Source organism: Eriocheir sinensis, chromosome 38 (genome assembly GCF_024679095.1).
Source record: "Eriocheir sinensis breed Jianghai 21 chromosome 38, ASM2467909v1, whole genome shotgun sequence".
In the NCBI taxonomy this organism is placed as follows: domain Eukaryota; kingdom Metazoa; phylum Arthropoda; class Malacostraca; order Decapoda; family Varunidae; genus Eriocheir; species Eriocheir sinensis.
The window spans coordinates 14,657,593-14,685,092 of record NC_066546.1 but is presented as its reverse complement, the minus strand read 5'-3'; the positions used below and the strand labels follow the sequence as shown (position 1 = coordinate 14,685,092).

General features: G+C 42.0%; 1 protein-coding gene and 4 long non-coding RNA genes across 6 annotated transcripts in view; 3 read left to right on the top strand and 2 right to left on the bottom strand.

Annotated features, from left to right (window-relative positions):
- LOC127008727 (dorsal-ventral patterning protein Sog-like) overlaps positions 1 to 27,500 on the top strand; it is a 172,187-nt gene that overhangs the window by 16,574 nt on the left and 128,113 nt on the right. The window lies entirely within an intron of this gene.
- LOC127008735 (uncharacterized) lies at positions 1,306 to 3,026 on the bottom strand. The gene is made up of 2 exons (XR_007761282.1): positions 2,899 to 3,026; positions 1,306 to 2,793 (listed from the first exon to the last, which is right to left on the bottom strand). It is a non-coding gene; the product is annotated as an uncharacterized LOC127008735 (long non-coding RNA).
- Positions 1,893 to 3,095, top strand: LOC127008732 (uncharacterized). The gene is made up of 3 exons (XR_007761279.1): positions 1,893 to 2,037; positions 2,253 to 2,833; positions 2,954 to 3,095. It is a non-coding gene; the product is annotated as an uncharacterized LOC127008732 (long non-coding RNA).
- On the top strand, positions 14,464 to 15,607 carry LOC127008734 (uncharacterized). Its single transcript, XR_007761281.1, has 2 exons — positions 14,464 to 14,599; positions 14,752 to 15,607. It is a non-coding gene; the product is annotated as an uncharacterized LOC127008734 (long non-coding RNA).
- LOC127008733 (uncharacterized) lies at positions 17,187 to 18,335 on the bottom strand. Its single transcript, XR_007761280.1, has 3 exons — positions 18,207 to 18,335; positions 17,806 to 17,962; positions 17,187 to 17,709 (listed from the first exon to the last, which is right to left on the bottom strand). It is a non-coding gene; the product is annotated as an uncharacterized LOC127008733 (long non-coding RNA).

Sequence of the window (27,500 nt, the reverse complement as noted above, 5' to 3'; positions counted from 1 at the left end):
TTATTTCTTCCTCAAATTCACTTTCTCTTCATTCAGTTTTTTTTGTCAGTCTTTTTTTATTGTCTCGTGAGTTTGATTTCTATGTTTTTTCTCTCCATTTCAGGTAAGCAGTGAGATTGTCCTTGAAAACGTCTTGACTAATTGGATTGTGGACAGGTAAGGTAAGATTGTGCTCTCTCTCTCTCTCTCTCTCTCTCTCTCTCTCTCTCTCTCTCTCTCTCTCTCTCTCTCGTGTTATTATTATTATTATTGTTATTATTATTATTATTATTATTATTATTATTATTATTATTATTATTATTGTTATTATTGTTGTTGTTGTTGTTGTTGTTGTTAATTTAGGACTAAGCCGGACGGAATGAAAAGAAAAATGAAAGAAAAGAAAACAAAGAAGGAGAAGAAGAACAAATAAAGACGAAACAAAGATTGAAAAAAAAAGAAAACGAATAAGGAGGAGAAAAAAATAAAGAAACAAAGAAAGAAGTGAAAGAAAAAAGATAAAGAAAGAAGGAGAGAAGTAAAGGGAATATGAAGTAACGGTGATAAAAAAGAAACAATAATAAAAGGAAATAATTAATAAAGTAAATAAGGAGGAGGAGGAGGAAGGAACAGAGAGAGAGAGAGAGAGAGAGAGAGAGAGAGAGAGAGAGAGAGAGAGAGAACTAGAATATAAACGAAACAAAATAAAAGAAGGGAAAAAAGAAAACAAAAAGAAGAGAACAACAAGAAAACAAAACAAACATAAAATAAAGAATGAAACAAGAGAGAGAGAGAGAGAGAGAGAGAGAGAGAGAGAGAGAGAGAGAGAGAGAGAGAGAATATAAACGAAACAAAATAAAAGAAGGGAAAAAAATTAAACAAAAATGAAGAAAACAACAAGGAAACAAAACAAACAAAAAATAAAGAATGAAACAAGAGAGAGAGAGAGAGAGAGAGAGAGAGAGAGAGAGAGAGAGAGAGAGAGAGAGAGAGAGAGAGAGAAATGAAGAAAACAACAAGAAAACAAAACAAACAAAAAATAAAGAAGAAAACAAGAGACAGAGAGAGAGAAAGGAAAACAAAAAGAAAACGCGAAAAAACAGCAAGAAAACAAAACAAACAACAAATTCAGTCAACGAGCAAAAAAGTCGCAGTCACGTCAACCTGTCACTTAGTTTCCTCGCCTCAAAAACATTTCTTTCCTTTTTTTTTCCCTTTTTTTCCCTTTTCCTTTTTTTTTTTAATTTTTTTCCCTGAGTGAAGGACATAGTGCCGGGTGGTCTCTGCTGCTGTTTCTAGGCACACACACACACACACACACACACACACACACACACACACACACACACACACACACACACACACACACACACACACACACACACACACACACACACACACACACACACACATTCAGAGAGAGAGACACCCAAACCTCCAATATTTTTTATCAATCTTTCCTTTACAAAATCTAAAGTCTTTATTTTCTGATGATTTATATATTTTTTTTCTAACCTGCAAAGTGGATCTAAGCTTCCAGTAAATGAATCTCTCTTTTAATATTGATTTTCCCCTCATAGTACAGCATTTTTTTTTTTTTTGTCTCGTGGCGTCAAGTTCTTCTTCTTCTTCCACTTTCCTGTTTATTATTTTTTTTTTAACTTCCACAAAATAATAAAAACGTAAAGACTCTCAAATTGACTTTAATCGGAGGAACACCAATCTTCAATTTCAATTCAACAAGCTCCGTAGTTCAACTTTTTATTTTTTTCATCTTGGCGTCAGCTTAAAATTTCTCTTCCACTTTCCTGTTCATCATTATTTTTTTTTTACTTCTATAAAAAAACGTAAAGACTCTAAAATTGACTCTAATCGGAGGAACAACAATTTTCTCGGCTTAGATCACCGTCGAATCGGGTTAAGCAAACGCCGTGCAGAACACTTCATGCGCCTGGCTACTCGCTAAGACCGGCATTATCAGACGCTGCCACCTCCCACATCATCCACTTCCTAAGAGCGAAGGGGAGATCAATCGGCTTCTAATGCGTGTTCTTTTAGGTTCATGGTACAGAAGAAGGGTCAAGCTACCGCCGGGGTTATAAAACTACATCTTGAAATGCTCAGAACTCCTACGAAAGCCTTGTCAAATAATTGTACTTTAGCGGCGAAATGTTTAAAAATATGGTCCCTGTTCAGACGCTGCCACCTCCCACATCATCCACTTCCTAAGAGCGAAGGGGAGATCAATCGGCTTCTAATGCTTGTTCTTTTAGGTTCATGGTACAGAAGAAGGGTCAAGCTACCGCCGGGGTTATAAAACTACATCTGGAAATGCTCAGAACTCCTACGAAAGCCTTGTCAAATAACTGTACTTTAGCGGCGAAATGTTTAAAAATATGGTCCCTGTTCAGACGCTGCCACCTCCCACATCATCCACTTCCTAAGACCGAAGGGGAGATGAATCGGGTTCTAATGCGTGTTCTTTTAGGTTCATGGTACAGCAGAAGGGTCAAACTACCACCGGGGCTCAAAAAACTACCCCTGGAAATGCTCAAAGCTCCCTCGAAAGCCTTGACAAATAGGTGTTCTTAGGAGCCATTTCTACTTCGTTTTCACCTCTCGCCTCAACGCTTAACTATGCCGAATGAAAAGGAGATCAGTCGAGTTCTAATGAGTGTTTCTTTAGGTTCATGGTACAGAAGAAGGGTCAAGCTACCACCTGGGCTCAAAAAACTACCCCTGGAAATGCTCAAAGCTCCCACGAAAGCCTTGACAAATAGGTGTTCTTAGGAGCCATTTCTACTTCGTTTTCACCTCTCACATCAACGCTTAACTATGCCGAATTGAAAAGGAGGTTAGTCGAGTTCTAATGAGTGTTTCTTTAAGTTCATGGTACAGCAGAAGGATCAACGTTTTCACCTCTCACATCAACGCTTAACCACAGTGCGCTTAACTATGCCGAATTGAAAAGGAGGTTAGTCGAGTTCTAATGAGTGTTTCTTTAAGTTCATGGTACAGCAGAAGGGTCAAACTACCACTGGGGCTCAAAAAACTACCCCTGGAAATGCTCAAAGCTCCCACGAAAGCCTTGACAAATAGGTGTTCTGAGGCGCCAGTCTGTTTAAGGATTTCAACACGTGCGTCTGGCGGCGGCGTCGGGTGAAGTTGTCGTACGTCAAAGCATAATTATAACGTTGTCAGGCTATTATATACTCTTCGGCTTCTTGCTGTACGGGCACAAAATTACGCTTGAAGTCATCCTGTTATTAGTGTTATCTGGAGACAGGGAGAAGGAAGAGGAGGGAAGAGGAGATGAGGCAGGGAAGGAAGAAGAGACGGGAGAGACAAGGAGGAGGAGGAGAGATGATGCAAGGAGGTAAGAGAAGCGTAGTAGTTTTATATACAAGTTTAACGCAAGAACAGAAATTATAGACTTGAGAAGAGAGGCAAATATACGACCAGAGAGAGAGAGAGAGAGAGAGAGAGAGAGAGAGAGAGAGAGAGAGAGAGAGAATGCTTTACCTTTTACGTGTTGATTGGAAAGAAAGAAAAAAAAAGAAGAAAGAAAACAGACAATATTAGAAAAGAAATATATGGTGTGCTTGCATCTCATTCTTAATAATAATAATAATAATAATAATAATAATAATAATAATAAAAAACAGACTAAAAAACAAGAAGAAAAAGAGTGAAAAAAACACCGCGAAGCCAAAATCGAATCATCAACAACAAAGAAAATAAAATAAAACGAAAAATATGACTGACTGACGCCTTGAAAAAAAAAAGAAAATATGTGTATAAATAAATAAATGAATGAATAAAATGAAAGGAATAAAAAATACAAACTCGAAAATCTTAGCCCTCCTCCTACCCCCCCTCTCCCTCCTCTCCTACCAAAAAAAAAAAAAGAGAGACGAAACAAGAACAACAACAAGAAGAAGATTATATATAAGTCCCAAATTGTAACTCCCTACCTTATATAAAAAAATAGGAAGATCAAACAAAAACAACAACGTCTCCCTCAAAAATAAGGTATAACACCCTTCCTCTTTAGAAAATATCAGGGAAATCAAACAAAAACAACAACAACAACCCCCAAATAAAGTATAACACCCTTCCCCTATATAAAAGAAAAGTAGTAAAATCAACCCCAAAAAACATCCACACTATAAAAAGTTGTGACCACCTTTCCCTATATAAAAAAAAACCCCAAAAACAACAATCCCCCCGAAAAAAGTTGTGACCCACCTTCCCAAAACAACAACCCTCCCCCCAAAAAAGTTGTGACCCACCTTCCTCTATATAAAACAACAACCCAAAACAACAATCCCCCCCGAAAAAAGTTGTGGCCCACCTTCCTCTATATAAAACCACAACCCAAAACAACAATCCCCCCCGAAAAAAGTTGTGACCCACCTTCCCCTACATAAAACAACAACCCAAAACAACAACCCGCCCCCCCAAAAAGTTGTGACCCACCTTCCCCTACATAAAACAACAACCCAAAACAACAACCCTCCCTCCAAAAAAGTTGTGACCCACCTTCCCCTACATAAAACAACCCAAAACAACAACCCGCCCCCCAAAAAAGTTGTGACCCACCTTCCCCTATATTAAACAACAACCCAAAACAACAACCCGCCCCCAAAAAAGCTATGACCCACCTTCCCTTAAGTAATAAAACAACAGAAAACAACAACCAATAACAAGAACAACCCCCCCCCAAAAAAAGTTAACCCCTTCCCCAATAAAAAAAAAATCAGAAAAAACGTAAAAAAAAGAACAAAACCACCTCAAAAAACTACCCCCCCCCTTCCCCCTTATAACAAACACCTTACCCCCTTAATCAAACCACTTCCTCTCCCTCCTCCTCCTCCTCCTCCTCCACCCCCTCAAAAAATATAAAACAGAGAAGATAAAAATTTGAGCATACAACTTAACTTTAGTGTTCGCTTCACAGGCCGAGACACGTCGTTAAGAAATTGAGTGACGACGTAATGGACTTGTGAGGGTGATCCAGGGTGACAGATATTGCTTGAGATTAAGGGGTGAAGGAGCAGAGGGGGGTGGGGGGGGGGAGGCTGGGGTGATGGAAGTCGGTGGAAAGTTGGTCGCTGGGGTGAGAGTGAGGAGGTGGGATTTTGTCTGTGTGTGTGTGTGTGTGTGTGTGTGTCTCTCTCTCTCTCTCTCTCTCTCTCTCTCTCTCTCTCTCTCTCTCGCATTCTTTTTTTTTCCTTTTTTTTTCTTTGTTTATCTGGGTCGTTAACTGGTTCTTGTAGTTTTGGTCTTCTTCTTCTTCTTCTTCTTCTTCTTCTTCTTCTCCCTTTCCTCCTTCTCAAACTTTCTCTCCATTTCTTCCTCCTCCTCCTCCTCCTCCTCTATCTTTTTCTCCTTTATAACTCCCCTCGTTTTCTCCCTCCTCCTCCTCCTCCTCCTCCTCCTCCTCCTTGTCCTCTGTGATGTTCGGAAGGGCGTTTTCCTTGTTCCTCTTGCGTTTCTTCCTCCTCCTCTCTTCCCTCGTCCTTCCCTCCTCCTCCTTCTCCTCCTCCTCCTCTTCTTCTTCTTCTTCTTCTTCTCTTCTTACTCCTACTCCTTATCCACCATTTCTTTATCTTTTTCCCATTCCTCCTGCAATGATTGTAAGAGGAGGAGGAGGAGGAGGAGATGGCGATGCAGCAGTTCAGAATGGATTGGAACATGATGGAGTAGAGGGTGGAGGAGAGTGGAAGAGAGAGTGGAGGAGGAGGAGGAGGAGGAGGAGGAGAATATGGATAGGAACATGATGAAGGAACATAAGAACACACAAAGAAGAAGGAGGAGGAGGAGGAGGGGGAGGAGGAGGAGGAGGAGGAGGAACAAGTTGAGAAATATGAGGTGAAGGAGAAGAAGAAAGAGAAGGAGTAGTTGAAGGGGGAGAAAAAGAAGAAGGAGGAGGAGGAGGAAGAAGAGGAGGAGGAGGAGGAGGAGGAGGAGGCAAACTACGTCTATGAATATATTAACTTAACAATAACACAAGCCGTGATGGTATACACAAAAACTAGCTCACAGGTAAATGTGTGTGTGTGTGTGTGTGTGTGTGTGTGTGTGTGTGTGTGTGTTAACCTTCGGCAGATTGTACAAATGAGAATTTTTATATTTTTTTATTTCTCCTTATCCTCGAAGTTTGAGAAGGAAAGGAAGGAAGGAAGGAAGGAAGGAAGGAAGGTGAGAGGTGGAGGGATAAAGAAGGAAGGAAGGAAGGAAGGAAGGAAGGAAAGACGATTAAGAAGAAGGAAAAGTGAAAAAAAAGAATGAAGGAGAGAAAATTAAGAGAGATGAAGGAAGCTGAAAGACTACGAAGGAAGGAAGGAAGGAAGATTAAGAAGAATGAAAAGACGGATAGAAAAAAAGAAGAGGGGATTAAAAGGGAAAGAAAGGAGTGAAAGGGAATGAGAGAAATTAAGTAATATGAAATGGTTTGGAAGGAAAGAAGGACAAAAAGAAGGAAAGAGAATTTAGAAGGGAAAGAAAGGAAAAGGAAGGAATGTGAGAGAGATAACAGGAAAGGAAAATACCAGTGAAAGAAACCGATAAAGAAAATAACGTAGAGAGGAAAAGGAAAGAAAAACAAAGCAAGCGAATAGAAGGAAGAGAGGAAGAGTTGAAGGTGGAGGAAGAGGAAGGAGGAAACAGATAAGAAAGGAGAAGGAGGGAGGAGAGAAGGGAAGAGAGAGGAGGAGAGGAGAAAGAAAGGAAAAAAGAGAAAGAAGAAGATTGGGGTGGAGGAAGAGGAAGGAGGAAACAGATAAGGAGCGCATGGGAGAGAAAGGAGAAGGAAGGAAGGAAGGAATAGGGAGAGAAGGAGAGGAGGAAAATAGAACATGGAATAGATAAAAGGGAAGAACAGAGATTGGGAAAGAAGGGAAGGAAAGGGTAGGTGAGGAATAGGGGGAAAGAAATGGGGAGAAAGAAACAGCGAAAAAAGGAGAAATAGAGATTGAAAAAGAAGGGAAGAGAAGGATAGGCAAGGAGTGAAAGAACAAAAAAAAGAAGAGAAAGAAAGAGCGAGAGGGGGAGAAACAGAGATGGATGAAGAAGGGAAGGAAAGGGGAGACGAAATGAAGGAGTAAATGAAAGACGAAAGGATGAGAAACACGATATAGGGGAAGGTGACGAAATTGCAATGAAGGGATAACGTAAAGGAGGGAAGGAAATATGACGTAACCGGAGGATGTACTACGTGAGAGAGAGAGAGAGAGAGAGAGAGAGAGAGAGAGAGAGAGAGAGAGAGAGAGGGGGGTCTAAACACACAATGCGCAAGACGTAGACAATTTATTATCTTTTTCTTGCTTATTTTTTGCCATTAAGAAAACCATTACTTTCTTTTGCTCTCAACGAGGAGATTAATCTTGAGAGAGAGAGAGAGAGAGAGAGAGAGAGAGAGAGAGAGAGAGAGAGAGAGAGAGAGAGAGAGAGAGAGAGAGAGAGAGGTCCTTGCCTAGGGTAGATCTGATAAGATCCTCATGGCGCCAACTGTGTGTGTGTGTGTGTGTGTGTGTGTGTGTGGACAGGTCAACCACCATCACCACCACCACTACCACTACTACTACTACTACTACTATTCTCAACAAACTGCTACTACTCATTTTGCATCTACATCCTACTACTACTACTACTACTACTACTACTACTACTACTACCACCACTACTACTACTACTACTACTACTACTACTACTACCACTACTACTACCATAACAGAATCACTACCACTACTTTATATTCCATTTCGCAACAGCCACCACCACCCACAACCACCACCATCACCACCAGTATTTCCTTTCCCGCTCCACCTCCACCACCACCACCACCAGGCTGTCTCCATCCCTGGCCTTTCCACTTCATTTTGTGGTGACTGTTTTGCTTATCTTCGTCACCACAAGAGGAGTGTGTCCACATTATCACCACCACTACCACCACCACCTCCACCACCTCCACAGACATCACCTTTACCTCCGCCTCCACAGCCTCCACCACCACCACCACCGGCGCCATATTTATACGTATTTAAATATATATACACGTAAACAGGTGCTTTTTTTTACTACTACTACTACTACTACTACTACTATTACTTATTCCACAGTAAACAAACTCCTACTACCTATTTTGCAACTACTACTACTACTACTACTGCTCTCTCTCTCTCTCTCTAACTACGCCACACGTTGTCAACCTGGTATACGCTTTGCCCTGTGTCTTTTTCTACGGCGTCTCTCTCCCTCTCTCCCTCTCTCTCCCTCCCTCCCTCCTCGCGGCGTCCTTCCTGTCTAGCATACGACCTTGACGTCTGCGTACCTCTCCCTCCCTCTCCCTGTCCCCCTTTCCTTCCCTCTCCCTCCCTCCCTCTCTCTCTCTCTCCATCCCTCTCCGTCCTATCGTGTCTCTCCCTCCCGCGCTGAGAGAGTTTTTGGACCAGTGACAAATATCTCAACTATAGTTTATTAATGTATCGTAAGAGTAGCAGTAATAGTAGTAGTAGTAGTGGTGGTGGTGGTGGACTTAGGTGGAAGGGGAAAAAGATGAAAAGTAAAGGAAAAGAAAGGGAAGGAAAATATGAATGGATATACAGTGTGGCGCAGTTTAGGGAATGGTCAAGAAAAAGCTGCTTGTGTTGGTGGTGTTTACGAGGGTCATTGTGTGGCATGTGCTGTTTTGCGTTGCGAGGTGTTGCTTTCTGAGGCAAGGTTAGGTTAGGTTCGTGTGTGATTGTCGGTTTGTGTTGATGTTTATGGGTTCATTTTGGTTGAGTGCGTTTTGCGGTTGTCTTTCCTTGGGTTGAGTTAGTTTGCAAGGGTTGATTTGTTTTTCCTTGGGTTAGGTTAGATTAGGTTAAGTTCGTGTGTTCGTGTGTGTGTTGTGTGTGTCTTTGGGTTCATTTTGGTTGAGTGTGTTTTGCGGTTGTCTTTCCTTGGGTTGAGTTAGGTTGTTTGGGTTGATTTGCGTTGCGAGGTGTTGCTTTCTTGGGTTAGGTTAGGTTGAGTTCGTGTGTTTGTGTGTGTGTGTTAATTTACGTTGAGTGTGTTTTGCGGTTGTCTTTCCTTGGGTTGAATTAGGTTGCGTGGGTTGATTCGTGTTGTGTTAGGTAAGGTAAGTTTAGGTTAGGTTAAGTTCGTGTGTTCGTGTTTGTGTGTTTGTGTTTTGGGTTAATTTAGGTTGAGTTCGTTTTGCGGTTGCTTTTCCTTGGGTTGGGTTAGGTTAGGTTAAGTTCGTGTGTTCGTGTGTTTGTGTGTGTGTGCTTTGGGTTTATCTAGGTTAAGTGTTGGGTTAGGTTGCCCGTGCTGTTTGCTGTTATGTAAGGTTAGGTTAGGTTCTTCGTCCGTGTGTGTGTGTGTGTGTGTGTGTGTGTGTGTGTGTGTGTGTGTGTGTGTGTGTGTGTGTGTGTGTTTTCTTTCTGTTTTTGCTTTTTATTGTTTTTCTTAATCAATTTAATGTTTTCTAAGATTTTGTTGTCATACTTTCCCTTCCCGTCTTTTTTTCTCTTATTTTCCTTTCGCTCTCCGTTTAATTATATCGTTCTTTATTTTATATTTGCGTCTCAACAACAACAAAAAACAAAAATCACCTCATTCTAGGATTTTTATTTTTTTTGTTTTTTTGACTTAATATAGCGATTCTTAACTATTTTCTTCCTTTGTTTTGTCTGTCTCTCACTCTTTTTTTTTTATTAACGTATTTTGAGTCGGTTAAGTCTGGGTTGTCCGTGAATAATTTTAGGTCGAGGTAAATCGTGTATATTATTATTATTATTATTATTATTATTATTATTATTATTATTATTATTATGTTCTTTATGTTCTTTTTATTTTATTTTAGGGTTTATACGCGTTTACGAGAGAGAGAGAGAGAGAGAGAGAGAGAGAGAGAGAGAGAGAGAGAGAGAGAGAGAGAGAGAGAGAGAGAGAGAGAGAGAACAAAAGAAAAAGAATGAAAGAATGAAAGAGGGAGAATGGAAGGAAAGATAAACGAATGACGAGAGAGAGAGAGAGAGAGAGAGAGAGAGAGAGAGAGAGAGAGAGAGAGAGAGAGAACAAAAGAAAAAGAATGAAAGAATGAAAGAGGGAGAATGGAAGGAAAGATAAACGAATGACGAGAGAGAGAGAGAGAGAGAGAGAGAGAGAGAGAGAGAGAGAGAGAGAGAGAGAGAGAGAGAGAGAGAGAGAGAGAAGAAAAAAAACGATGAAAGAATGAAAGATAATGGAAGGAAAGATAAGAAAGATAAACGAATGACGAGAGAGAGAGAGAGAGAGAGAGAGAGAGAGAGAGAGAGAGAGAGGCGAGGAAAAAAAATACACCAGCAAAATCTTTTACGCCTGTCACCCGCTGTCGGTTTTGCTTTAAGAAAACAACATTTTTTTCTTCACATTCTTGGGTTCGATTAAGTGATTTTACTCATTTTTGGGAGAAAGATTGTTTATATATACTTATTCTCTCTCTCTCTCTCTCTCTGTATATGGAGGCGACAGTGGTGTTCGATTCTCCGTCTTGTGGTCTTGTTACATAATATATTCGATCGGCGACGCAACGTAGATTCCCGGACCGTCTGGCGAAGGATTTGTGGACGGGGAACCGATTTATGAGTCTGTCCGTCTGTCTGTCTGTCTGTGTGTCCGTCTGAAGCCGATTTTCATGGTCTTGTCTGTTTGGATCCGATTCTAAAGTTGTATGTGTTTGGAATCTGTCTGTCTGTCTGTCTGGAATCTATTTATGAAGTTGTGTGTGTGTCTGTGTGTGTGTGTGTGTGTGTGGAGGTGATTCTTGAAGTCTTCTGTCTGTCTGTCTGTCTGTCTGTCTGTGTGTGTGTGTGTGTGTGTGTGTGTGTGTGTGTGTGTGTGTGTGGAGGTGATTCTTGAAGTCATCTGTCTGTCTGTCTGGAATCTATTTATGAAGTTGTGTGTCTGTCTGTGTGTGTGTGTGTGTGTGTGTGTGTGTGTGTGTGTGTGTGTGTGTGTGTGTGTGTGTGTGTGTGTGGAGGTGATTCTTGAAGTCTTCTGTCTGTCTGTCTGTCTGTCTGTCAAAGATGAAGGAAAGTCTCAGGCATTGTTTTCATTGTTATTTTTTTTCCCTCGTTTCCCTCAAGATGCTTCCTTTCCCTCCCCCTTTTCTTCTTTTATCTCACTTTCTTCCTTCTCTTCTTTTCTTTTTTCTTCATTTTGATCCTGCTTTTGTTCCTCGTCTTCCTCTTCCTCTTTGTTCTTTCTTCTTCTCCTTCCTCTTCAACTTTTCTTTCTTCTTTTTCTTCAACTTCATATTCTCTTCTTCTCCTTCTTCTTCTTCTTCTTCTACTTCTTTTTTTTCCTCTTCTTCAACTTCATATTCTCTCCTTTTCCTTCTTCTTCTTTTTCTTCATCTTCACCTTCTTCTCTTTCTTCTTCTTCTTCAACTTCATATTCTCTTCTCCTCCTCCTTCTTTTTCTTCCTCCTCTTCAACTTCATCTTCTTCTTCTTCGTGTCGCATCAATATCAGGTAATCATAAGTGACTGTCATCTCGCTGCTCACATCCTCCCCGGCATCATTATCTTAAGTGCAACAAGTCAGGCCTTTGCAATATTACCATCTCCTCCCCTTTGACTTTGAGCCGCGGCGAATAATATCATAAAGGTAAAGAGATTCCGATCCGATGCCGATACAGACGCTCACTTCCTTATACCGAGTCGCATTCCTCTGCCTCCTCGTCTGAACTTAAGCATCACGAGTTTAATGTTTTCCTCAGCCATGTCTTACGCTTATCATTATTATTGTTTTCCTATTGACATCAGAAGGGGGAGAGATTTATTGTTTCTTGCTCCTGAAGTGAAGGTAACGAATGCTGATGCCCTTTGTTGCTCTTTGATTTTTTTTCGCTTTTCTCTCCTCTGCATTCTCATATTTTTCCTCATTTTCTTCCTCCGCTTCTTCCGTCTCATATTTTTCCTCATTTTCTTCCTCCGCTTCTTCCTTCTCATATTTTTCCTCATTTTCTTCCTCCGCTTCTTCCTTCTCATATTTTTCCTCATTTTCTTCCTCCGCTTCTTCCTTCTCATATTTTTCCTCATTTTCTTCCTCCGCTTCTTCCGTCTCATATTTTTCCTCATTTTCTTCCTCCGCTTCTTCCGTCTCATATTTTTCCTCATTTTCCTCCTCCACTTCTTCCTTCTCATTATTTTATTTTTTCCCTACTTTCTTCTTTTCTTCTTTTCTTCTTCTTTCTTTCTTTCTTTTGTTGTTGTTTTGTTTTTTGAGGCAAACCAGATGCACTCGCTCTTGCTCTTGCTGTACATGTGACCCGTTGGAGAGTCATATCAGTCAGTCTTGGTCTCGGTCTGGGTTGGGAGTCGGTTCCGTTGGGGTGAAGTATAGCCTTCGTAACGGCGCTTCTGTCAATGGCTTTTGTTTTTTTGTATTTTCACTGCGGGTTCTGGTCTTGTATTCAATTTTTTTGTTGTTGTTTTTTGCCAGATTTTATACAGCAGTTCTTTTTTATCCTCAATGTGTTTTAAGTTCTTTTTATTGTTTGTTTTTTCGCCAGATTTCATACAGCAGATATTTTTTTATCCTCAATGTATTTTAATTTCTTTTTTTTGTTGTTGTTTTTTGTCAGATTTCATACAGCAGTTCTTTTTTATCCTCAATGTGTTTTAAGTTCTTTTTATTGTTTGTTTTTTTGCCAAATTTCATACAGCAGTTCTTTTTTATCCTCAATGTATTTTAATTTCTTTTTTTTTGTTGTTGTTGTCTTTTGCCAGATTTCATACAGCAGCTCATTTTCTCATCCTCAGTGTTTGTTTTCTTTGCTGAATAAAAAAAATAAAAAACTCTCCCAAGCTCCCGTCAGAAGGTTAAAGGTATAAGGAATCTGCCTTTGTTTCTTTTGCTTATAATTTCCACGTCGAGTTCAGAAGAGCAAGAAGAAAAAAATAAACAAAAATAAAAGTTCCTCCACCACATAACATCATTCTTACATCACTGACAACAAAAGCCAAACACGAAGAAAAACAAAACAAAATTTCCAACGTTATCATTATTAAGCTGGTCAAGACAAGGCTGGTCTCACGCTCTTCTAATAAACATCCATTCAGACTCAAAACAACATCATATTATACCTCTAACGTCTGTCATAACCACATAACACCTTCCTTACATCACTAACAACAAAAGGCGAGTATGAAAAATAATATCCAGCGTTATCATTATTAAACTGCTCAAGACAAGGCTCATCTCACACTCTTCTAATAAACATCCATTCAGACTCAAAACAACATCATATTATACCTCTAACGTCTGTCATAAACATATTACACCATCCTTACATCACTGACAGCAAGGGAAATAGCATCAGAACACACTCTTACGTCGTCATAATTAACCCGATCAAGATAACTCCAACCTCTCCCTCTACCAGCCACATGACGCCTCGCTTCGCTCATGAGGAAGAGGTTGAGCAGGAGGAGGAGGAGGAGAAGGAGGAGGAGGAGGAGGTTGAGTCACAGCTTATTATGGAGCAGTGATAGACAGGAACGGACAGCGATGAAGTCACAGTGTACCAGGGTTCGACTTTGGGAGGGCAAGGATTAGGAGGAGGAGGAGGAGGAGGAGGGGGATCGAAGGAATGCGAAAAGTAATGCAGGATTGGAGAAAAAAAAATACAAGAATGGAGGAAGAAGTGTTCGGAGTATTGGAGGAGGAGGAGGAGGAGGAGAACCGCAGGAATGAGATAAGAAATACAACTGAATGAGAAACAGGAAGGGAAGAAAGAATGATGAATGCAGGAATGAAGGAAGGAGAGAGAGGAATGTTGGAGGAGGAGGAGGAGGAGGAGGAACGTCGGTGAAGTGCAGGAATAAAATAAGGAATGGAGGAGATGAGGAGGAAGAGGAAAGATATTGAAACGGAAGAAGAAGAAGAAGAAGAAGAAGAAGAGATAATCGAATATATATAATGAAGTGAACGGTCAGAGATTGGAAGGAAGAAAAAAAGGAAGAAAAGAAGAAAGAAAAAAGAAAGGAAGGAAGGAAGGAAGAAGCGAAGGAACCACTAAGGAAACCATGAATGAAAGAACGAAGGATATGATGAGGAGGATGAGGAGGATGAGGATGAGGAGGAGGAAGACCAAAAAGAAATCCGCAAGAACCTTTACTGTGAGGGAGGTGAAGAAGGAGGAGGAGGAGGAGGAGGAGGAGGAGGAGGTGAATAATGTCCAACAAGCAGGAGGCACAGAGAGAGGAGGAGGAGGAGGAGGAGGAGGGGGGGTAATGGATGAGGGAGACGGGAGAGGAGGTGCAAGGGAGTGGCTTCGTACGGTCACACAACCAAAGAAGTTAAGTTTTTAAAGACGTGCGATGAATGTGTGAGTCGCTAAGTACTTCCCCTTAAGTCAACACGCCGGAGTGGCCTGCTTGAGGGCGCCAAGGACAGGAAAGTGGCTGCTAGGGGGAGGGAAGGACGAGGAAGTGAAGACGATGAGGGGAAAAAAATCGTAGAGAGGATTTAAAGGACGTCCCAGAAAGGAGAATAAGTTACTAGCGTCAAGAAAGATCGTAGAAAGTTAACTGAAGGCGCCAAGGACAGGAAAGTGGCTGCTAGGGGGAGGGAAGGACGAGGAAGTGAAGATGGTGAGGGAAAAAAAGGATCATAGGAAGGATTTAAAGGACACTCAGGAAAGGAAAATAAGAAAGAAAGATCGTAGGAAGTTAACTGAAGGCGAAGGACAGGAAAGTGGCTTGCTGGGTGGAGGGAAGGAGGGAAGGACGAGGAGGTGAAGACGGTGAGGGAAAAAAAGGATCATAGGAAGGATTTAAAGGACACTCAGGAAAGGAAAATAAGAAAGAAAGATCGTAGGAAGTTAACTGAAGGCGCCAAGGACAGGAAAGTGGCTTGCTGGGTGGAGGGAAGGAGGGAAGGATGAGGAAGTGGAGACGGTGAGGGGAAAAGGATCGTCGGAAGGACTTAAAGGACACTAAGGAAGGGAGATTAAGCTACTGAGTAAACAAAGATCATAGAGGGAGTTTTAAAGGATACTAAGGAGAGGAGAGTGAGCAAATAGGGTAGAGAAAGGACGAGGAAGTGAAGACGCTGGACGGTGAGGGAAAAAAGCACCGTAGGAAGGAATTATAGAACACAAAGGAAGGGAGATTAAGCTACTGAGTAAACAAAGATCATAGAGGGAGTTTTAAAGGATACTAAGAACAGGAGAAAGAATGAGCAAGTTCAGAGCTTTTAAAGGACGGGAAGGAAAGGGGACCCAGCTTATAGGGTACAGAAAAAACAGAGGAAAAGTAGATATAAAGAAAGCATCGTTTGGAGTGTTTACAAGCGAGCCAAGGACAGACGAGTGACCTGCTAGTGGGAGGAAAGGGCGAGGATGGATGAAGGAAAAATCAAAACAAACATCATAGGAAGGTGTCCACGCAAGCCATTGATAAGAGTGAATTAATAGAGGAAGGAAAAGACGAGGCAGTGAAGTTAGTGGAGGAAAACATCGTAAAGAAGCGATTTAAATTGGCCAAGGACAGGAAAGTGAGCTGCTTGGGTGTGAGAGAGAGAGAGAGAGAGAGAGAGAGAGAGAGAGAGAGAGAGAGAGAGAGAGAGAGAGAGAGAGAGAGAGAGATTGATTTATTGATTGAAACTTTTATTCACAAACACATCTGTGAAAAAGACTTCGAGAGAGAATGCATCGCAGAAAGGTATTTAAATGAGACTACTAGAAAAATATAAGCTGTCTACGTAAAGAAATAATGATAATGATAATGAAAATGACAATACTAAGTAGGTCATTTAAAAACACCAACAATATCATGACTACACTTTATGATCCCTTAACGCACCATTTTCCAGAGTGTTTCGTTTTGCTTCCAATTTTCGTTCAATGAGAAACTATGAAGATACTTTTTTTCGCCGTGTAGATACTTTTTGTGCCGCGTGTACAATGTGAGTGCCGGTGTTGTCGCGGCGAACCTGACATAGCTGTGTTAATTGTGTGTCTGTGTACCTACAACGGGCCGGGGAAAGCGTGTGTGTGTGTGTGTGTGTGTGTGTGTGTGTGTGTGTGTGTGTGTGTGTGTGTGTGTGTGTGTGTGTGTTTTGTATATGTTTCGTTATCTACTTATCTATCTATTTATCTGTCTATCTATCTATCAACCTATCTATTAGTGTGCGTATATATTATGTCTTGAATATGGTCAGTAAAATTCATGTATCTTATCTGTTTATCAATCTATTTGCGTGTGTGTGTGTGTGTGTGTGTGTGTGTCAACTCTCCCAACACACACACGAGTAAGCACATCCCCATTTTTCTTATTTTTTTAACTTTTTTTTATTTTTAGACAGACACATAGCTGGGCGACTAGACGGTTGAAAAAAAGGAAAAGAAAAAAAAAAAAAGCCCTCAACAGCATCTTGGCGCGTCTCCTTCCATCCCCTTTGTAAGCCGGACCGTGATTGGCTGTCTGTCAGAGGGAGAAAGGCGGTGATTGGTCCGTTGTCAGAAGGGAGATAAAGTGATTGGCTGGGGGTGGAGGGCGGGGTGCGTGCAAGCGGTGGTCTGATTGGCCGCTTGTTCAAGAGGGAGAATATTAATGTTAGATTTTTTTATTTGTTTATCTTATTCCTGCGTTGTGTATTGGTACTGCGCAGCGCGTGTGTGTGTGTGTGTGTGTGTGTGTGTGTGTGTGTGTGTGTGTTTAAGATCAAAGGGTTCGTTCATGGGTGTAATGAATGATCCACACACACACACACACACGCACTTCATTCATTCCATTCATTTGCTCCTTCATGTCTACATCGTGAGTCATGTGTGTGTGTGTGTGTGTGTGTGTGTGTGTGTGTGTGTGTGTGTGTGTGTGTGTGTGTGTGTGATGAAACCGTAAGTTGATGGCGTGAGCATTTAGTTTCATTACTATGTGTGTGTGTGTGTGTGTGTGTGTGTGTGTGTGTGTGTGTGTGTGTGTGTGTGCTGAAACAGTAAGTTGATGTGTTGTGCATTTTGTTTATTTTCTATGTGTGTGTGTGTGTGTGTGTGTGTGTGTGTGTGTGTGTGTGTGTGTGAGTGTGTGTGTGAGTCATCGTTTTCCACAGTCATGGGTCAAAAGGTGAAGGAACGTATTCTCTCTCTCTCTCTCTCTCTCTCTCTCTCTCTCTCTCTCTCTCTCTCTCTCTCTCTCTCTCTCTCTCTCTCTCTCTCTCTCTCTCTCTCTCTCTCTCTTCTACTACAACCGTTACTACTAAAAAAACAACAACAACAACAACAACAACAACAACAACAACAAACTGGACATCCCTCCCCCCTCAAAGAATAAAAAAAATCTACTTGCAAACGAATCCAATCCAGAATAATCCAAGAAAATCTACCCTAATCCACAGGCCTCAGAAGACACTTACCTCTCCACCTTACCTTACCCCCTTACCTACCTACCTACTTTTTTTTATAGCTAAGGAAACAGCTCAAGGGCAACAAAAAAAGGTTTAAAAAAAAAAAGCCCGCTAATCGCTGTTCCCACAAAAACAAGAGTAATAAGTGGCCAAAAGAGAGGTCAATTTCGGGAGGAGAAGTGCGTCAACAAACCACGATCTTAACCTTCTCTGACCTTACGTACCTTTTATTTATCTAGCCTTTCCCTACCTATCAACTTTACTTCCTCACCTAACTAAGTAAACAAACCACGATCCTAACCTTCTCTGACCTTACGTACCTTTTATTTATCTAGCCTTGCCCTACCTGTCAACTTTACTTGTTCACCTAACTAAGTAAACACACCACGATCTTAACCTTCCCTGACCTTACTTACCTTTAACTTATTTAGCCTTTCCCTACCTATCAACTTTACTTCCTCACCTAACTAAGTAAACAAACCACGATCTTAACCTTCCCTGACCTTACTTACCTTTAATTTATCTAGCCTTTCCCTACCTATGTACTTTACTTGTTCACCTAACTAAGTAAACAAACCACGATCTTAACCTTCTCTGACCTTACTTACCTTTTATTTATCTAGCCTTTCCCTACCTATCAACTTTACTTCCTCACCTAACTAAGTAAACAAACCACGATCTTAACCCTATCAACTTTACTTCCTCACCTAACTAAGTAAACAAACCACGATCCTAACCTTCCCTGACCTTACGTACCTTTTATTTATCTAGCCTTGCCCTACCTATCAACTTTACTTCCTCACCTAACTAAGTAAACAAACCACTATCTTAACCTTCTCTGACCTTACTTAACCTTTAACTTGTCAAGCCTTTCCCTACCTATCAACTTTACTTCCTCACCTAACTAAGTAAACAATCCACGATCCTAACCTTCACTGACCTTACTTAACCTTTAATTTATCTAGCCTTGCCCTACCTATCAACTTTACTTCCTCACCTAACTAAGTAAACAAACCACGAACTTAACCTTCTCTGACCTTACTTAACCTTTAACTTGTCAAGCCTTTCCCTACCTGTATACTTTACGTGCTCACCCATCTACGTAAACAATCCACGATCTTAACCTTCTCTGACCTCACTTACCTTTAACTTATCTACCCTTGCCCTACCTATCTACCTTTCTCAACCACTTACCTATTCCTACCTAATTATATACACCACGAACTTAACCTTCTCTGACCTTACTTACTTTTAACTTAACCAGCCTTTCCGTGTCTATCTATCTTTCTCAACCACCTACCTTTACCTACCTACGTGGCTGTCTAACTAGGTACTCTTCCACTAACCTAAGCACTACCTCAGCTCACCTCGCCTCATCTAACCCAGCTAGACCGGCGCACAATAACAAAAAAACGACTTGCCGCTCTGTTCCGGGTCACTGCCTTTATAAATCTCGCTTCCTCTATCGCCCCACCATCGCAACACGCACCCAAGCCTCCAGGACGCCGCTAAACAGACGCGCAGATACCTTTTTCCTCTCGTTTTTTACTCCTATCGCTCTCCACCACCGCCGACATGTCTCCGCCTCCTCCTCCGCCGCCGCTGCACCTCTCCCTCCGCGTCTCCCTCCTGCCCGTTGTGTTGTGTAATGCTACGTCTCTTGTCTGGCTGTGAACTTGCCGCCGCCCCTCCCTCCTTCTCTTCCTCCGCCTCCTCCTCCTCCTCCTTTGTCGTCCCTGCCACCGCCGCCGCTGGACTCGGGTCGGTTTGACTTGATCAGAATTCGAGCACCAAAGAGTGAGTTACTTACTTTCTTTACCAAAATCTCTGACTAAAGGAGTTATATTTTTAAGGGCTGTTAATAATTATCCAGGTAGGTGCGGGGATCGTGTTTCTTAATGGTCCCTCTAAGCGAGAAAAATGAGAAAAAGTCATCACTCACGCAAACCATTTCATAATATATATCAACGCATTTGTGATCAGTTTATGCATCAGGTATTTTTGGGGGTTTATATCATGGCAAAAATGTGGCCCGTCGCTGGTACACGGTAAAGCCACAAATTTGGCCCGTCGCTGGTACCGTGTGTTCATACAAACGAATATTTTTTTTTATCCTACAAGTGCATTCTCATAAGCTTGTAGGCATCTTTTGATTTACCGTACTCTATTTTTTTTCACCAAAGGAAAATAAATCTTTGCTCGTTCAAAGAAAAAAAAAAAAAGAGATGGGAGACTTTTACATCCAAGTCTTCATGTTACGAAAAAAAAAACACCATGATATTGCAAGTGCATTTTACGGCCTCGACAGATGATATTGCTTGGAAGGTTTACTACGAAAGAAGAGCATTTTACGAGCGCGCGCAGAAGTTAATGAAGGTAACTAAACCATCCACTTACCTTTGCAACACACGGAGAGGAGTGAATAAACTATGAACGAGAGCAGAGTACCATGACACCTTAGGAACGGTTTGAAGCAGTGGGTCCTAAACATAGGGAAGGAGGGGGGCGTTAGTAATTTCCAAGGGGGACTTTTTTTTCCACAGCATCATTCTCTCCTGTCTCTCAGCATCTTTCTCTCCCGTTCCCTCGTATCTTCCTCCATTTCACAGGATCAGCATATTTTCACAGCATTTTTTCACAGCATTTTTTAACAGCATTTTTTAACAGCATTTTTTCACAGCATCCTTCTCTCCTTTCTCTCAGCATCTTTCTCTCATGTTCCCTCGTATCTTCCTCCATTTCACAGCATCAGCATTTTTTCACAGCATTTTTTCACAGCATTTTTTAACAGCATTTTTTCACAGCATCCTTCTCTCCTTTCTCACAGCATTTTTCTCTCCTGTTCCCTCGTATCTTCCTCCATTTCACAGGATCAGCATTTTTTCACAGCATTTTTTAACAGCATTTTTTAACAGCATTTTTTCACAGCATTTTTTAACAGCATCCTTCTCTCCTTTCTCACAGCATCTTTCTCTCCTGTTCCCTCGTATCTTCCTCCATTTCACAGCATCAGCATCAGCAGCTTAAATAGAAGGGACATGAAGGCACAAAACAACGGCAAACTTTCAGAACGGTCATAAAACTACCTCTGCAAATGCCCGAAACTCCTAGGAAAGCCTTGTCAAATGTGGATCCTTGGGCGTCGATATGTTTGAGGTTATGGCTCTCGACTCCTATCTCATTTTACAGTATAACATTTTTTTTATCGGTTACACTTCATCCACATCCAAGAATCGCACTAAACTCTTATCTCATATCCGGGTATACTAAGAAGAAAGAATAATATAACATCGAGGTTTGTAGTTCTTATATTTTGGGACAGTCGCTTTGAGTGGGACGGTGAATTGGTCTTGATTCCACGTATATCTTTGTTTAATCCCCCTCTAGAGTCACACAATACCATCTCGCATTCCCGCAAACAAAGAAGAGAAAACATAACATCGAGGTTTGTAGAACTTATATTTTTGGACAGCCGTGTTAAGTGGAACGAATTCAGTCTTGATTCCATGTGTATCTTTGCGTCCTTACCTTAATTCCCATCAAGAGTCACACTAAACCCTACCTCACCTTCCCGTAAAGAACGAAAAACATACTGCGGTTTGTATTACCTTAACCTAGGACGGTGAATTCGGGCTTGATTCCACGTGTATCTCTCCGTACTTACCTAAATCCCCCTGAAGAGTCACACTAAACTCTACCTCACCTTCCCGTAAAGAACGAAAAACATACTGTGGTTTGTATTACGCTAACTAGGACGGTGAATTCGGGTATGATTCCACATGTATCTCTCCGTACTTACCTAAATCCCCCTGAAGAGTCACACTAAACCCTACCTAACCTTCCCGTAAAGAACGAAAAACATACTGCGGTTTGTATTACTCTAACTAGGACAGGTGAATTCGGGTATGATTCCACTTGTGTTCCTCGCCAGCTCCGTCCATCGCGGGTTGCGGATCACGGTGTTCTTGGTAAGTGCCTATCATTTGGCGCCTTGGGATATCTTCTTTCTGCCTGCTCGCTGGAATGAAGTTGTGTAATGGGATGATATTAGAGGTTGCTGGTCTTAACACCCCGCCACCACTTACCCCTCCCCTCCCCCGTCTCTCTCTCTCTCTCTCTCTCTCTCTCTCTCTCTCTCAGATGGATAGGTTGATAGATGAACCCATCAAAGCAAATATTCAAATAGATAGATAGACAGATCCACTCTACCAATTACCGAGAGAGAGAGAGAGAGAGAGAGAGAGAGAGAGAGAGAGAGAGAGATTAAAAAGAACAGGTTTAGAAGAAGATTAAGGAAGAAGATATGAAGAGACGACATCAGAAAGAGTTTTGGGCGTCGCCTCTAAACATCTCCTCCTCCTCCTTTTCCTCCTCCTCCTCCTCCTCCTTCGGTAGAGACACGCCCTTCGCATCTACGTCCCTCTCAGTTGCCTTTTGTCTTACGTAAAAGGAAGCCCCTCGTCTCTCTCTCTCTCTCTCTCTCTCTCTCAAATACGCAACATTTTGAACCAATCTTACTCATCCTTGTGTGTGTGTGTGTGTGTGTGTGTGTGTGTGTGTGCACATGGGGCATCAATCACTCCCTTGTACGCGTATGACACAAGGTCCGCCACTGAATGACGTCACGACTTGAGTATGACGTAACACCGGCTGATTATGCCATTCATTCGAGGCTCAGGAGGAGGGGGTGGGGGGGGAGGAGGAGGAGGAGGAGGAGGAGGAGGAAAGGATGGGGAGGATGGATGCCTGGTTGGAGGAGAGAGAGAGAGAGAGAGAGAGAGAGAGAGAGAGAGAGAGAGATACTGACGCTTGTTGGCAAAGAAAAGAGAGAAAGAGAGAGAGAGAGAGAGAGGAAAGGAGTGAGGAGGAAGGAGGGAAGGAGAGAAGAAGGAAGGGAGGAGGGATTGTTGAGAGAGAAGGAAGAAGACGTATAGAGGAAGGAGAGACAGGGAGAGGAAGGAAAGGAAGAAGAGAAGGAACAGAGGAAGGAAGGAAGGATGGAGGGAGGGAAGGAGGAGACAATACAAAGCCAGGTAGAAGGAAAGATGATGATGGTGATGAGAGAGAGAGAGAGAGAGAGAGAGAACACGCCCTCACCCGCGTTTCTTGCGTGGGTTACCAGTGCCCAAACAAGACTATTTCTCTCTCTCTCTCTCTCTCTCTCCTTTCATTTCCTCATTTAATTTCTTGCTTTTTACTCCTATTTTCTTTTTTTTGTTTTTGTTTTTGTTGTTTTTATTTTCACTTATCTAAGAAAATTGATGATAGACGAATGATTTTTTAATATTTTCTTTTTCTTTTCTTTTAATTTTCTATTTTTTTTACTCCTGCGATTATTTTTCCTCCTCATGTTCATCCTTAAGGCGTGACTCAATAAGGATCAAAATGTCTTCTTCTTCTTCTCCTTCCTCCTCCTCCTCCTCCTCCTCCTCCTCCTCCTTCCTCCTCCTCCTCCTGAGCGAGTCACTGTAAAAAAAATAAAAAATAAAAACTCACGACCCTTTTTTTCCATCGCCATTTTAGGTGATTTTCTCATTTTCTTGATGAGGGTAGATGACTTACTTTGGCACACTCTCTCTCTCTCTCTCTCTCTCTCTCTCTCTCTCTCTCTCTCTCTCTCTCTCTCTCTCTCTCTCTCTCTCTCTCTCTCTCTCTCTCTCTCTCTCATCACCCCACACACACACACACACACACGCGTCATCTCGTTCAAGCCGTATTCTCATTTTTTTTTTCTGTATTTTCTTCCTTTTAACATTTGCTTGCTTTAATATCCTCCATAATATTCCCTGGTAAGAGTATTAATATCCCTCTCTATATACTGTAAGATCTGAATGTGTTCCCTTCTTCTAGTTTCCTCACCTAAATCACATCAGCCTTCATTTCCTAACAGTTCACAAATTTCTATCTTCCATTGTTCTCTAAAATAAGTGTGTGTGTCGCCTTCCTTCCTTCCTTAGTTTCCTCACCTAAGTCACATCAACCTTCATTTCCTAACAGTTCACAAATTTCTATCTTCCACGGGGTTGTTTTACTTAATTAACCGTCAAGCTCCACGGGGTTGTTCTCTAAGTTAAGGTCTGTGTGTGTCGCCTTCCTTTCCTTCCTTTCTTAGTTTCCTCACCTAAGTCACATCAACCTTCATTTCCTAACAGTTAACAAATTTCTAAGTTCCACGGTCTTGTTTTACTTTACCTTCAAGCTCCACTAGGTTGTTCTCCACTAACCTTAAGGTCTGAGTGTTATTTTTACAACAAAGGAGACAGCTCAAGGGCACAAAAAAAAGAAAATAATAAAAAAGCCCGCTACTCGCTGCTCCTAAAAAGAATCCAAAGAGGTGGCCGAAAGAGGTGTCCTTCCTTTCCTTCCTTCCGTAGTTTCCTCACCTAAGTCCCACCAACCTTCCTTTCTTAACAGTTCACACATTTCTAAGCACCCCGTGGTTGTTGTCTCTCTCCTTCAGTGTCCGTCGCCGCGTCGTATGCTTCCCTCACCGTGAGATTCAAGCTGGATTTTCCTCGTGTATTTTTCCCCCTGTCTAAAGTGGCGTCATTGAGGCCAGTTTTCTGTGGCCCTAAGCGTCGGTGATGAGCCCTCGTTACGACAGGCAAAAATGTTGAGGAGGAGGAGAAGGGGCCGAGGAGGAGGAGGAGGAAGTTGAGAAAAAGAGGAAATTTGGAGGAGGAGGAAATGGAGATAAAGAGAAAAATTGGAGGAGGAGGAGGAGGAGGGAAAAAATGTGACGTGAATGTGGTGGATAGAAGGAATAGGAAATATGTAAGGAAGGAAGGAAGGGGGTGGCGAGGAGGAAGGAGGAAATGTGGAAGAAGAGGAGGAGGAGGAAGAAGGTGAGAAAAAAGTGGAAAAGTTGGAGGAGGTGGAGGTAAGAGGAAATAAATGTTGAGAAGGAAGAAGGGAAGGAAGGATGATTAGGGAATAATGAAGATAAGGAGAGGAAAAAGTTGAAGAGTTGAAGGAGGAAGAGGGAGAGAAAAGGAGAAAAAGTAGAGAAAGAGGAGGAGAGAGAGGAAAAAAAATATAAGGAAGAGGAAGATATGGAGAGGAGATGAAGAGAAAGATAAAGTCTGTATATGGAAGAGGAGGAGGAGGAGGAGGAGGAGGAAGAGGAGGAGATAAAGGAAGAATCAAGTCTGTAAAAGGAAGAGGAGGAAGAGAGTAAGGAAGAAGGAAGGGAGGGAGAGAAGGAAGAGGAGGAAGAAGGAAGGGAGGGACAGAAGGAAGAGGAGGAAGAAGAGTAAGGAAGAAGGAAGGGAGGGAGAGAAGGAAGAGGAGGAAGAAGAGTAAGGAAGAAGGAAGGGAGGGAGAGAAGGAAGAGGAGGAAGAAGAGTAAGGAAGAAGGAAGGGAGGGAGAGAAGGAAGAGGAGGAAGAAGAGTAGGAGAGAAGAGAAGAAGGAAAGTTGAACAGAGTGGAAGAAAGGAAGGAATGTAGGAAGAAGAGGAGGAGGAGGAGGAGGACGCAAAGACCAAATGTTTCTACTTCCTCTGACGCAGATGTGAAAGAATGGAACACAAGTTAACTCTTTTCTTAGACTGTGGGACGAGGCGGGAGTGACGCAGGGCAGCAAACAGACGGACAGACGCCCCTTGACAAGCTCTAACCTTCTTCTATAGTTTATCTCCTTCCTGTGACGCACGAAAACACGAGAGAATGAAAGAAAGCACTGGTCGACTCTCTCATTATAAAGCGGAACAAAGAACTCATGACGCGGGCCGCTAACGAAACATGGACTCCCTTTGCGCATTGAAACCTTCCTCTGTCTGTTTTATCTCCTTCGAGTGACGTAAATGAGAGAATGAAAACACGACTCCTCTCTCATTAGAAAACAGGACGTCTTGAGAATTTGACATACACAGGACTTTCAGCAACTTCTCCCTATTTCTTTCTTCTCTCTTTCTTTTCTTTCCCAGTCACAGAATAAGAAAATGGAAGTGTCGTTCAACTCTTTCACTAGGAAGCGGGACAGATTAAGACCATGCACTCTCTCATTACAAAACAGGACCTTCCGAAAATTTGACATTCACTGCAGCTTTAAGTAACTCCTTCCTATTTCCCTATTCTCTTTCTTTTCTCAGACGTAGAAATATTGCTCCTCTCTCATTACAAAACAGGACCTTCCGAAAATTTGACACACACTGCAACGACGAACAACCTCCCCCTGTTTCCTTCTCTCTTTCCTTTCTCAGTCATCGAAGTATTGAAATATGAAAGTATCGCTCAACTCTCTCATTAGAAATAGGGACGGATGCACACAGTAACCTTCCTCCCTATCATTCATTTTTTGTTCTTTTTTTATACAGGCATGATCAAGTTTAAGTTTGGTCAGGTAAGGTAAGGTTAAGTTAGGTTTGGTTAGCTTAGGTCAGGTTAGGTTTGGCTAGGTTAGGTTAGGGTAGATTAGGTTAGGTTTGGTTAGGCTAGGTTAGGTTAGGTTTGAATAGGTCAGGTTAGGTTAGATTAGGTTAGGTTAGGTTTCTTTAGGTTAGGCTAGGTTAGGTTTGGCTAGGTTTGGTTAGGCTAGGCTTCGTTAGGCTAGGTTAGGTTAGGTTAGGTCAGGTCAGGTTAGGTTAGGTTAGGTTAGGTTAGGTTTCGTTAGGCTAGATTAGGTTTGGCTAGGTTTGGTTAGGCTAGGTTTCGTTAGGCTAGGTTAGGTTAGGTTAGGTCAGGTCAGGTTAGGTTAGGTTAGGTTTCGTTAGGCTAGGTTAGGTTAGGTTTGAATAGGTCAGGGTAGGTTAGGTTAGGTTAGGTTTCGTTATGTTAGGCTAGGTTAGGTTTGGCTAGGTTAGGTTAGGTTTGGTTAGGCTAGGTTTCGTTAGGCTAGGTTAGGTTAGGTTTGAATAGGTCAGGTTAGGTTAGGTTAGGTTAGGTTTCGTTAGGTTAGGCTAGGTTAGGTTTGGCTAGGTTAGGTTAGACTAGGTTAGGCTAGGTTTCGTTAGGCTAGGTTAGGTTAGGTTTGAATAGGTCAGGGTAGGTTAGGTTAGGTTAGGTTTCGTTAAGTTAGGCTAGGTTAGGTTTGGCTAGGTTAGGTTTGGGTAGGTTAGGTTAGGCTAGGTTTCGTTAGGCTAGGTTAGGTTAGGTTTGAATAGGTCAGGTTAGGTTAGGTTACTATACGCATGACATTGTCTGGGGGAGTGCGAAATAAATGTACGATAATGACTGGTGGAGTGCAAATTATACGACTGGGGAGTGAAATATCCGGTGGAGTGCGTATTAGATGCTACACCGGTCAACTCTCTCGCTAGGAAGTTGGACAGGGGAAGGAATTTAACACTGCAAACCTCCCATTTTTTCCTCTACTTCTCGCTCTCTCCTACAACACAGACACATTCAAGAGGGAGGGAGAGAGAGAGAGGAGAATCAAGTTACCAGAAGAACCTAAACTGATCTTGGCATTAACACTTTGACCTTTTTCGTCAAGAGCCACAACTTTTGGCATATGCACGCCCCTATTTACTCAGCCTTTTCGCATTCCTCTTCGTCTGTAAGGCAAGAACGCGAGTCTTGTGCGGCGGGACAGGAGAAGATAGATAAAGAAAGGTTGAAGGAGGGAGAGAGTGAAGGAGTGAGGGAGAGAGAGAGGCATGCAGTTGGGCAAATCTAATGGAACAGAGGACATTGTAAAAGTGCCCTGGGATGGTATGTGATGCAACGCGTTAGGCGAGATAAGAAGATGCTGGAGGCTTTCTCTCGGTGTGATGCTGCTAGACTGAGATAACATTATGTGCTCCCTAAGACTGACCTTTTGTTTCACGCACACACACACACACACACTACTACTACTACTACTACTACTATTACTACTACTACTACTACTACTACTACTACTACTACTACCACGACTGCACACACACACACACACACTACTACTACTACTACTACTACTACTACTACTACTACTTCGACTACTGCTATTCTCTCTCTCTCTCTCTCTCTCTCTCTCTCTCTCTCTCTGCGTGCGTAAGTGGGTGAGTAAGTAAGTGATGAAATATTGATGTAACTGGTCATTCCGAAACAGAGAGAGAGAGAGAGAGAGAGAGGCATTTCCCCTCACAACATCCTATCGAGATGTTCGGACTATTGACGTCAAGCATTTATATTACAAAGGTGTCTCCCTCTCTCTC